The sequence below is a fragment of the Capra hircus genome, chromosome 15, assembly GCF_001704415.2.
Source record: "Capra hircus breed San Clemente chromosome 15, ASM170441v1, whole genome shotgun sequence".
NCBI classification, from domain to species: Eukaryota; Metazoa; Chordata; class Mammalia; order Artiodactyla; family Bovidae; genus Capra; species Capra hircus.
Window position 1 is genome coordinate 35,474,679 of NC_030822.1, and position 10,312 is coordinate 35,484,990.

Below are 10,312 nucleotides of genomic sequence, written 5' to 3' on the forward strand. Positions count from 1 at the left end.
ATGTGGAGAAAAGGGGATACCTGTATACTGTTGGCGGAAATGAAAGTTTGTGCAGCCATTATGGAAAACAGTATGGGTTTCCTCAAAAAATTAAAAATAGAACAAATGTATCATCCAACAAGTCCACTCTTAGTATTTATCCAAAGAAGACTAAAAATACTAATTTGAAAAGAAACCTGTACCCCCATGTGCACTGCAGCTTAGAAGATAATAGGCAGATCCCGAGGATAGAGAAATAAGACTGGAAAGTCCCACGGAAAGACCTAGGGATAAATATGTGGAACAGAGTTGTTTTAAGTTGACAGTCATTTACTGAGGTTCATGATATGGGAGAAAGGAAGTCTGTTGACAGAGGAGAAAGTGATTACATACACTCAGTTCTGCTGTGTCACTTGGTTTGAACATACAAATATGTCCCAAAACCAATGATATGTTTTGAAACAATTTGAGCATAACTGAATTTCACATTTGCCCTTGGGCAATTTTGTACACTAGTAACACGGGTTGAAGGGAGAAAGCTGCATCAAGCTGAAAACAAACTACGTTAGAAGTACACAAAACACACACACTCAGCACACACTCCAAATATCTACCAGCTACCTCCATTCACTTCACAACTTTCCATTTGATTTCAGATAGTTATTTCTACCACTTCAAAATAACTTACAAGCTGCAATCTGTTTACCTACTTCCACAAACTCCATGTCTTTTTCAAAGTATTGTATTCTTTGTAGTATTTGTATTGTTCTTAATCATTTAACATGTGTAAAACTCTGGTACTGTTTATATTTTTTCTCTGTCTTTTTTTTACATGCCATTGACAAAGTTTTTGCATACTGTGCTCCTAACTCCATTCTTCCATAAATCCTATGGATTTCATGTAGGATTTGCATAGCATGGTGATTTTTAAGACTTTATAATGTAGCATGTGTCACATTATAACAAAACTGACTTTACTTGCTAGAATGAGTGGGGAGAAACCCAACTGTGGATAGAAGGGAGAACACATCTTTTTTTTTTTTTTCCAGCCATACAGGACCTTAGGATCAAACCTGTGCCCCTTGAGGTGGACGCTCAGATCCCTAACTTCTGGACAGCCAGGAAATTCCTGAGAACACAGCTTATACCTACAATTCACCCTGGCAGAACTGTTCATCTGGTGGTACTGCCTCCCAAGATTAGGTTTGAAAGGGATGGTTCACAGATAACCAAGATAAACCCCCAAAGTCACCAAGGGTCCCTCTTGCTGGAATAAAACAATAACCTGACTCAAGCAGGGAGCCAGAGAGGCTCAGTGCAAGATCAGGTCATTTCACAGCCGTGATGTAGTCCCCAAACCCCAGGAGTGGTAGGGAGGGGGATAGATTTGCGCTGAGCCACAAACATCTAAACAGAGGCGGCAGCAGCCATGGGCGGAAGCAGCCCTGAAGGACACACCAACCTGAGGACAGCTTCACGGCGCTTCACGGTACCTCTGCAGTAGTAAGGAAATCAGCCAATACCAAGACACTGGGAGGGGAATAAGGGAGGCAGCCCACCCTGCTAGGATTCTGTCCTGGACTATACTCTGGCTCACTATCCTTGGATTTCTCAACTTGCCTGTCTTTATCTTCATTAGTTTCTTCACTTGTGCAAGGGTTAATAGCTGTATCTGGAACAAGGCCAGGGAGATGAGGCCAAGCTCTAATAGTCCTTGTTGAAAATGGTGAGGCCATCCAGCCAGAGGACTATGCAAAGAAAAACTTCTCAGCTATCACAGGGTCAGGCACAACTAGAAAGCCTGTGCACAATGAAAAATCCTAAGAACTGATGCAGCCAAATAAATAAATGGTTTTTTAATAATATAAATGAAAATAAATACAAGAGGTAGTTCCTGCCTAAGTAGAACTATACATATTGTTTTCAATGAGAAGAATTTATATTTAAAAGTTGCACATATGGAATATAACTGAAATGCCCATCAGTTGATGAATGGATAAACAAAACAAGGCATATCCATATATTGAAATATTATTCAACAACAAAAAAGAATGAAGTACTGACACAATGTTACATGATATAATACTTATGAACCTTAAAAGCACTATGCTGCTGTTTATAATAGCCAGGACATGGAAGCAACCTAGATGTCCATCAGCAGATGAATGGATAAGAAAGCTGTGGTACATATACACAATGGAGTATTACTCAGCCATTAAAAAGAATACATTTGAATCCATTCTAATGAGGTGGATGAAACTGGAGCCGATTATACAGAGTGAAGTAAGCCAGAAAGGAAAACACCAATACTAACACATATATATGGAATTTAGAAAGATGGTAATGATAACCCTGTATGTGAGACAGCAAAAGAGACACAGATGTATAGAACAGTCTTTTGGACTCTGTGGGAGAGGGAGAGAGTGGGATGATTTGGGAGAATGGCATTGAAACATGTATAATATCATGTAAGAAACAAATCGCCAGTCTACGTGTGATACAGGATACAGGATGCTTGGGGCTGGTGCACTGGGATGACCCAGAGAGATGATATGGGGAGAGAGGTGGGAGGGGGGTTCAGGATTGGGAATTTATGTACACCCGTGGTGGATTCATGTCAATGTATGGTAAAACCAATACAGTGTTGTAAAGTAAAATAAAAATTTTAAAAAAAAAACCACTATGCTAATTAAAAGAGCCAGACATAAAAGGTCATATATTGTATAATTCCATATATATGAAATGTGCTTAATGACAAAGCCATAGAGACAGAAAGCAGACTAGTGTCTGTTGGTGGCTGGGATGCTGGGGGAATGATGGTAATTGCTAATGGGTAACAGATTCCTTTTTGTGAAGATAAAAGTGTTCTGGAATTAGATAGTGGGTGATAGCTGCACAACTGTGAATATACTAAAAACTATTGAACTGTATGCTTTAAAGGGTAAATTTATAGCACATGAATTAAGCAATTACATTTTTTAATGTTGCCAAATGCTTGTCTAACAGTGAAAGCAGCAGATTTTCATTCAGCGTAGTAAAAAAACGATTGTGTATGGCAAGAATGTAACAAATTCTTCTGTGGCTTGACAAAGCCTAACCTCCCTCACCATATATGGAGCCAATTTGTATTGAAAACACAAAGCTTCCTGGAAGAAAGGTAATGAGACCACCTGCCCCAAAATAGCTTCATTTTGTAGTTTAATATTATATAACCTTCCCTGATGAGTGGATGAAAATGATCTCAACAGAGTCTAGACCTATCTGCATCTTTTTGTCATGAATTTTTTAAAATTGAAGTATAGTTGATTTACAATATTTGTTTCAAGTGTTTTGTCACACAGATAAAAAACAGATGACAAATGGAGGGGGTTAGTTCCCATACTTCTCATGGTTTCATATCCTTCAGTTCAATTCAGTTCAGTCGCTCAGTCGTGTCCGACGCTTTGCAACCCCATGAACCACAGTACACCAGGCCTCCCCGTCCATCACTAACTCCCGGGGTTTACCCGAACTCATGTCCATTGAGTCGGTGATACCATCCAACCATCTCATCCTCTGTCATCCCTTTTTCCTCCTGTCCCTCAATCTTTCCCAGCATCAGGGTCGTTTCAAATGAGTCAGCTCTTCACATCAGGTGGCCAAAGTATTGGAGTTTCAGCTTCAACATCAGTCCTTCCAATGAACACCCAGGACTGGTCTCCTTTAGGATGGACTGGTTGGATCTCCTTGCAGTCCAAGGGACTCTCAAGAGTCTTCTCCAACAACACAGTTCAAAAGCATCTATTCTTCTGTGCTCAGCTTTCTTTATAGTCACGTCCATACATGACCACTGGGGAAAAACCATATCCTTGACTAGACTTCATATCCTTACCCTTTTTAATTTCTTAGTCTTTCTTCAATCTGGTAAGATAGTAAGCTCCAATTTTGCTTACTATTGGAGTAAACTCCAATTTTACTTACAACCTCTGTTCTATCTTGGTTAACTGCAATGCAAGACACAGAACAGTGTCTGCAATTTATCTAACCTCCCTCTTTTTTCTCTCGTTTGTACACTGGGAACAACCCTATTACCATCTGTAACTGGGATGTTGACGAAGTTGAAAGAGAATAGAAGAAAATGTACATTGAATGTGCATCCTTCCAGGCTTCTCTGTCCATGAGGTTTTCCATGCAAGAATACTGGAGTGGGTAGCCATTCCTTCTCCAGGGGATCTTTCCCACCCAGGGATCGAACCTGGGTCTCCTGAATTATAGGCAGATTCTTTACCAACTGAGCTACCAGGGAAGCACGTACAGTCCATAAGGGAGTAATATTTTAAATTTTTGCAATAAAATTCAAATCTTGGGCAAATAATTCCAAGTGGCTTTGGTGGGGGCGTGGGGGGTTCTAAATGAATTTTTACTGTTTTTCTCTCTCCAGCGAACCTGTGTAAAAGTCAGTGTCTAGCACAGAACTCTGAACTCCAGCACTGCCTAATAAATTCTATGTGAATGACTCAAAGGACAATAGATTTAGTGTCTTTCTTGATATATACATAAAAAAAATTCTGGACTATGTACTGAGGACAGGCTTCATGAGGCTTGTGGATTAATTTACACATGGGTAGCATCAGCTCCTTGGAAGATAGATTCTCCACTGCTGTGGAGCAGTGGTAGGAACCATTAGGGGTGACCACTCAGAATATGTAGTTTAATGTAGAGCAGGACATGAAAACAGAAAACCTCAAGTAATCAGCCCTTAAACCAGGATGGGTAGACTTGAGAGCTGTGTTTAAAGATAGTTGTGTAAAGAGAAGTTGAACTCTTTTCCAACAAGTCATGTTGACTCTTCCACCAATGATCAGCAATTTCAGACTCCAAAGTGTAGGAGGAGAAGAGAAGTAATCACTGACGAGGCTTCCAGATTAACCCAATTGCTTTCATGTATCCATCTGGAGGGGGCATAAGAATAATTTTAATACTGTATATAGAGTACTTGGCAGCTTAAGAATTGCCCCAAACACAATCTCATTTATCTTCATTAAATCCTGTTAAGTTAAATCTGCTTTTCATTATTCAAAAATTATGAAAATCAGTGACTATATTAGTAAGCATACAACTTCAAATTTCTAGTTATTTGACACAATAAAACATTACTTGCCATTCACACAGAAAAGGAAAAAATGATAATATTGTCAGCTGAATGACTACTGATACCTATCCTCCAAGTGTTTTTTTCCAGGCTTCAGTTCAGTTCAGTTCAGTCACTCAGTCGTGTCCGACTCTTTGCGACCCCATGAATTGCAGCACGCCAGGCCTCCCTGTTAACACCAACTCCCGAAGTTCACTCAGACTCACATCCATCAAGTCAGTGATGCCATCCAGCCATCTCATCCTCTGTTGTCCCCTTCTCCTCCTGCCCCCAATCCCTCCCAGCATCAAAGTCTTTTCCAATGAGTCAACTCTTCGCATGAGATGGCCAAAGTACTGGAGCTTCAGCTTTAGGCATCATTCCTTCCAAAGAAAACCCAGGGTTGATCTCCTTCAGAATGGACTGGTTGGACCTCCTTGCAGTCCAAGGGACTCTCAAGAGTCTTCTCCAACACCACAATTCAAAAGCATCAATTCTTCAGTGCTAAGTTTCTTCACAGTCCAACTCTCACATCCATACATGACTACTGGAAAAACCATAGCCTTGACTAGACAGACTTTCATTGGCAAAGTAATGTCTCTGCTTTTGAATATGCTATCTAGGTTGGTCACAATTTCCTTCCAAGGAGTAAGCGTCTTTTAATTTCATGGCTGCAATCACCATCTGCAGTGATTTTGGAGCCCCCCAAAATAAAGTCTGACACTGTTTCCACTGTTTCCCCATCTATTTCCCATGAAATGATGGGACCGGATGCCATGATCTTCATTTTCTGAAAGTTGAGCTTTAAACCAACTTTTTCACTCTCCTCTTTCACTTTCATCAAGAGGTTTTTTAATTCCTCGTCACTTCCTGCCATAAGGGTGATGTCATCTGCATATCTGAGGTTATTGATATTTCTTCCAGCAATCTTGATTCCAGCTTGTGCTTCTTCCAGCCCAGCATTTCTCATGATGTACTCTGCATAGAAGTTAAATAAGCAGGGTGACAATATACAGCCTTGATGTACTCCTTTTCCTATTTGGAACCAGTCTGTTGTTCCACGTCCAGTTCTAACTGTTGCTTTAATTGACATGTAATGTGTAAGTTTAAGATGTACAATATGCTGACTTGATACTCTCATATATTTCAAAATGATCACCACCATAGTATCGCTAACACCTCTACCCCATCATATGATTATCATTTTGTGTGTGTGATAAGAATATTTAAGATCTACTCTCTAAGCAATTCTCAAGTGTATTATACAGCATTATTAGCTATAATTATCATATTGTACATTAGATCCCCAGAACTTAATTGTCTTAAGACTGGAAGTTTGTACACTTCAACCAACATTTTTCCATTTCTCCCACTTCCTAGACACTGGTAATCACAATTCCATTGTTCCTGTGAGTTTGGTTTATTTAGATTCCACATGTAAGCTTTATAGTACGTGTCTTTGTGTCTGACTTCTTTCACTCTGAAGTGAAGTGAAGTGAAGTCGCTCAGTCATGTCCGACTCTTTGCGACCCGTGGACTGTAGCCCACCAGGCTCCTCTGCCCATGGGATTCTCCAGGCAAGAATACTGGAGTGGGTTGCCATTTCCTTCTCCAGGGGATCTTCCCGACCCAGGGATCGAACCCAGGTCTCCCACATTGCAGGCAGACGCTTTAACCTCTGCACCATCAGGGAAGCCCTCTTTCACTCTAATGCTTCATATTTCATATTTATTCATTCTGTGGTCAATGGACATTTAGGTTGTTTCCACATCTTGGCTACGGTAAGCAGTGCTGCAATGAACATGAGGGTGCATGTATCCTTTCAAATCATGTTTTTCTGTAGATATATGCCTAGGAGTCAGATTACAGGGTTGTATGGTAGCTGTATTCTTAGTTTTTAAAGGAATCTCCATACCCCAACAGTATAATTTTTAAAACACTCTTTTATATTCATTACATAATTTTATTTTTAAAATAAACTTCTGGTTATGATGGCAGTGGTGTTGGAGGTGATGATGTTCTTGGAAGGTAAGCAGGAGGTAGAGGAGCCTCTGGAAACCCTGGAAACCTCATATATATAAAATCTAAAACATCTTCCTCAGGCAACAAACTTCAAGTTAAAACTATAGCTAACATTGAGATTCCACTAAATGATAAGCAATGTACCATGTTGTTTACAATTTAATTTAAGCTAATTTAAGTTAACAGATTTAATTTAAGCCTTAGAGCCTAGGTACAATGTTTCATTTTATAGGTTAGGACTAAATTTCCAAAAAGTGAGACTCTACCCATGGTCAAGAAATCAGAAAGTACAGGAGCCAGGATTTAAATCCAGATGCACTTTTATTCCAGAGCCCGTGTGCATTCTTCTGCAACACACTGCAGCATCTAAATTTGGGAATTTGGTAAGTTCTCTTTTTTCCTGTTGCTTTCAAAACTGTAAAGGAACCATGAGATTTCTCAAGACTTCCCCACAACAGATAGCATGTAAGCCACAGTCCCTGATTTTCTTGGTCTTTGCTCCATAGATGATGGGATTAAGCACACTCTTTTATATTCATTATATAATCTTATTTGTAAAATAAACTTCTGGTTATGATGGCAGTTGTGTTGGAGGTGATGATGTTCTTGGAAGGTAAGCAGGAGGCAGAGGAGCCTCTGGAAACACTGGAAATCTCATATATATGAAATCTAAAACATCTTCAGGCAACAAACTTCAAGTTAAAACTATAGCTAACATTGAGAGTCCACTAAATGATAAGCAATGTACCATGTTGTTTACAATTTAATTTAAGCTAATTTAAGTTAACAGAGTTAATTTAAGCCTTAGAGCCTAGGCACAACATTTCATTTTATAGGTTAGGACTAAATTTCCAAAAAGTGAGACTCTACCCATGGTCAAAAATTCAGAAAGTACGGGAGCCAGGATTTAAATCCAGATGCATTTTTATTCCAGAGCCCGTGTGCATTCTTCTGCAATACACTATAGCATCTAAATTTGGGAACTTGGTAAGTTCTCTTTTTTTCTGTTGCTTTGGAAACTGTAAAGGAGCCATGGGCTTTCTCAAGACTTCCCCACAATAGATAGCAAGTAAACCACACTGTCCCTGATTTTCTTGGTCTTTGCTCCATAGATGATGGGATTAAGCATGGGGGGAATTAATACATAAAGATTTGCCAGAAGGATATAGATATTGAGGGGGGGGGCAGAATATTCTTGCTAAAGTGATAGGTCAGGAAAGTGAAAAAGGATGGGATGAAAAAAAGGAGAATAAATCCACTGTGGGAACCACAAGTATTGACAGCCTTGTGCCAGGCATCCTGGGAAGGAAGTCTTAACATGGCTTGGAGGATCAAAGTGTAGGAAATACCAATGAGCGCAACATCTACCAAAACTGATGCCATTGGCACTGAGAAACCATACCCGATGTTGACGGTGATGCCAGCACAGGCCAGTTTGGCTACCCAATGAGTTCACAGTATGAGTGGGGGATGACGTTGGTTCAACAGTATGGCAGCCTCTTCAGCAAGAATATGATAGGGAAAATGGCCCCAGGGTTCCGTCCCCAGATTGCCAGGGTCATTTTTATGATCGCTGTAAGAGTTGAGATGAGATGGTTGGATGGCATCACTGACTCAATGGAAATGAGTTTGAGCAAGCTCTGGGAGTTGGTGATGGACAGGGAAGCGTGACGTGCTGCAGTCCATGGGGTCGCAAAGAGTCAGACACGACTGAGCAACTGAACTGAACTGAGGAGTTAAGATGGCTCTGTACCTCAAAGGAGTACAGATGGCCATGTAGCAGTCAAATGCCGTGGCCAGAAGGATTCCTGACTCAGTTACAAAGGCAAAGTGGATGAAAAACATCTGAGTGATGCAGGCATCAAAGGCAATCTTCCCAGCATGGAACCAGAAGATAGCAAGAGCCTTGGGCACAGTGGTGGTGGACAGCAGGATGTCAGTGCCAGCCAGCATGGATAGGAAGACATACATAGGTTCATGGAGAGTGCATTCATTGAGGACAAGGATGAGGGCTCCATTTCCCAAGACTGCAGTGATTTACATCAGGCAGAAGGGGATGGAGAGCCAGGTGTGGTAGTTCTCCAGTCCTGGTATGCCAAGTAGGACAAACACAGTGAAGTGGAAGGTGGTGAGGTTAGCACCAAACATGCCTGCTTTTGGAGTCTCTCCATGAAGACCACAGAAATTAGGAGTCATTGAGCAGAAGCAGCCATAAGTTTCACTAAAGTTGAATGTTAGATAATGAAATCAATCACTAATGCCTTGACTTAGCATATATAATGTTAGGCTTTCACTTTCTAGCCTAGCGCTGCAAACATAAGTATAGACATAGGTTCCTGATCACAACTCAGAAATGTCTAGAATATAGATGTAACTTACCATTCTCACTTACATGCTTCTACTCAGGCTTTGGCCATCCTTCACCCACTCTGTTGCGATAGCTTCATAAGTAGTCTAGTCTCCTCCTCTCCTAGCTTCCCAACCTCAACCTCTCCACAGCCATCAGCTGTACTGCAGCCTGGGTGGTATGCTCAAAACAAAACAAAAAATCTTTCTATGTTTCCTATTATAGCCCTTACATAATTATATACACATACATATACGTATGTGAATGTGAATGTGAAGTCGCTCAGTCATGTCCGACTCTTTGCGACCCCATGGACTGTAGCCTACCAGGCTCCTCTGTCCATGGGATTTTCCAGGCAATAGTACTGGAGTGGATTGCCATTTCCTTCTCCAAAGGATCTTCCCAACCCAAGGATCGAACCTAGGTCTCCCACATTGTAGACAGACCCTTTAACATCTGAGCCACCAGGGAAGTCACATATACATACATACATATATATATGTGTGTGTGTGTGTATGTGTGAAAGTGAAAGTCACTTAGTTGTGTATGACTCTTTGTAACCCCATGGACTATACAGCCCATGGAATTCTCTAGGACAGAATACTAGAGACTAGAGTGGGTAGCCATTCCCTTCTCCAGGGGATCTTCCCAATGCAGACATTGAACTCAGGTCTCCCACATTGCAGGTGGATCTATATCTTCTTCATGACTCACTCAGTAGTGAGAGAGAACTTGATGGCATAGTGATCAAGCTTGCTTCTCCTTACAGATGTTTTTCTGAGGCTGCCTCCAGAGCCTCAGCGTTTTGGGTCATCAGAAAATGGGTGATGTCTGGATCTTGTCGGGGGGGGGCG

The 10,312-nt window shown here is 40.9% G+C and overlaps 1 pseudogene; it reads right to left on the reverse strand.

Annotated features, from left to right (window-relative positions):
• On the reverse strand, positions 8,154-9,259 carry LOC102187697 (annotated as a pseudogene).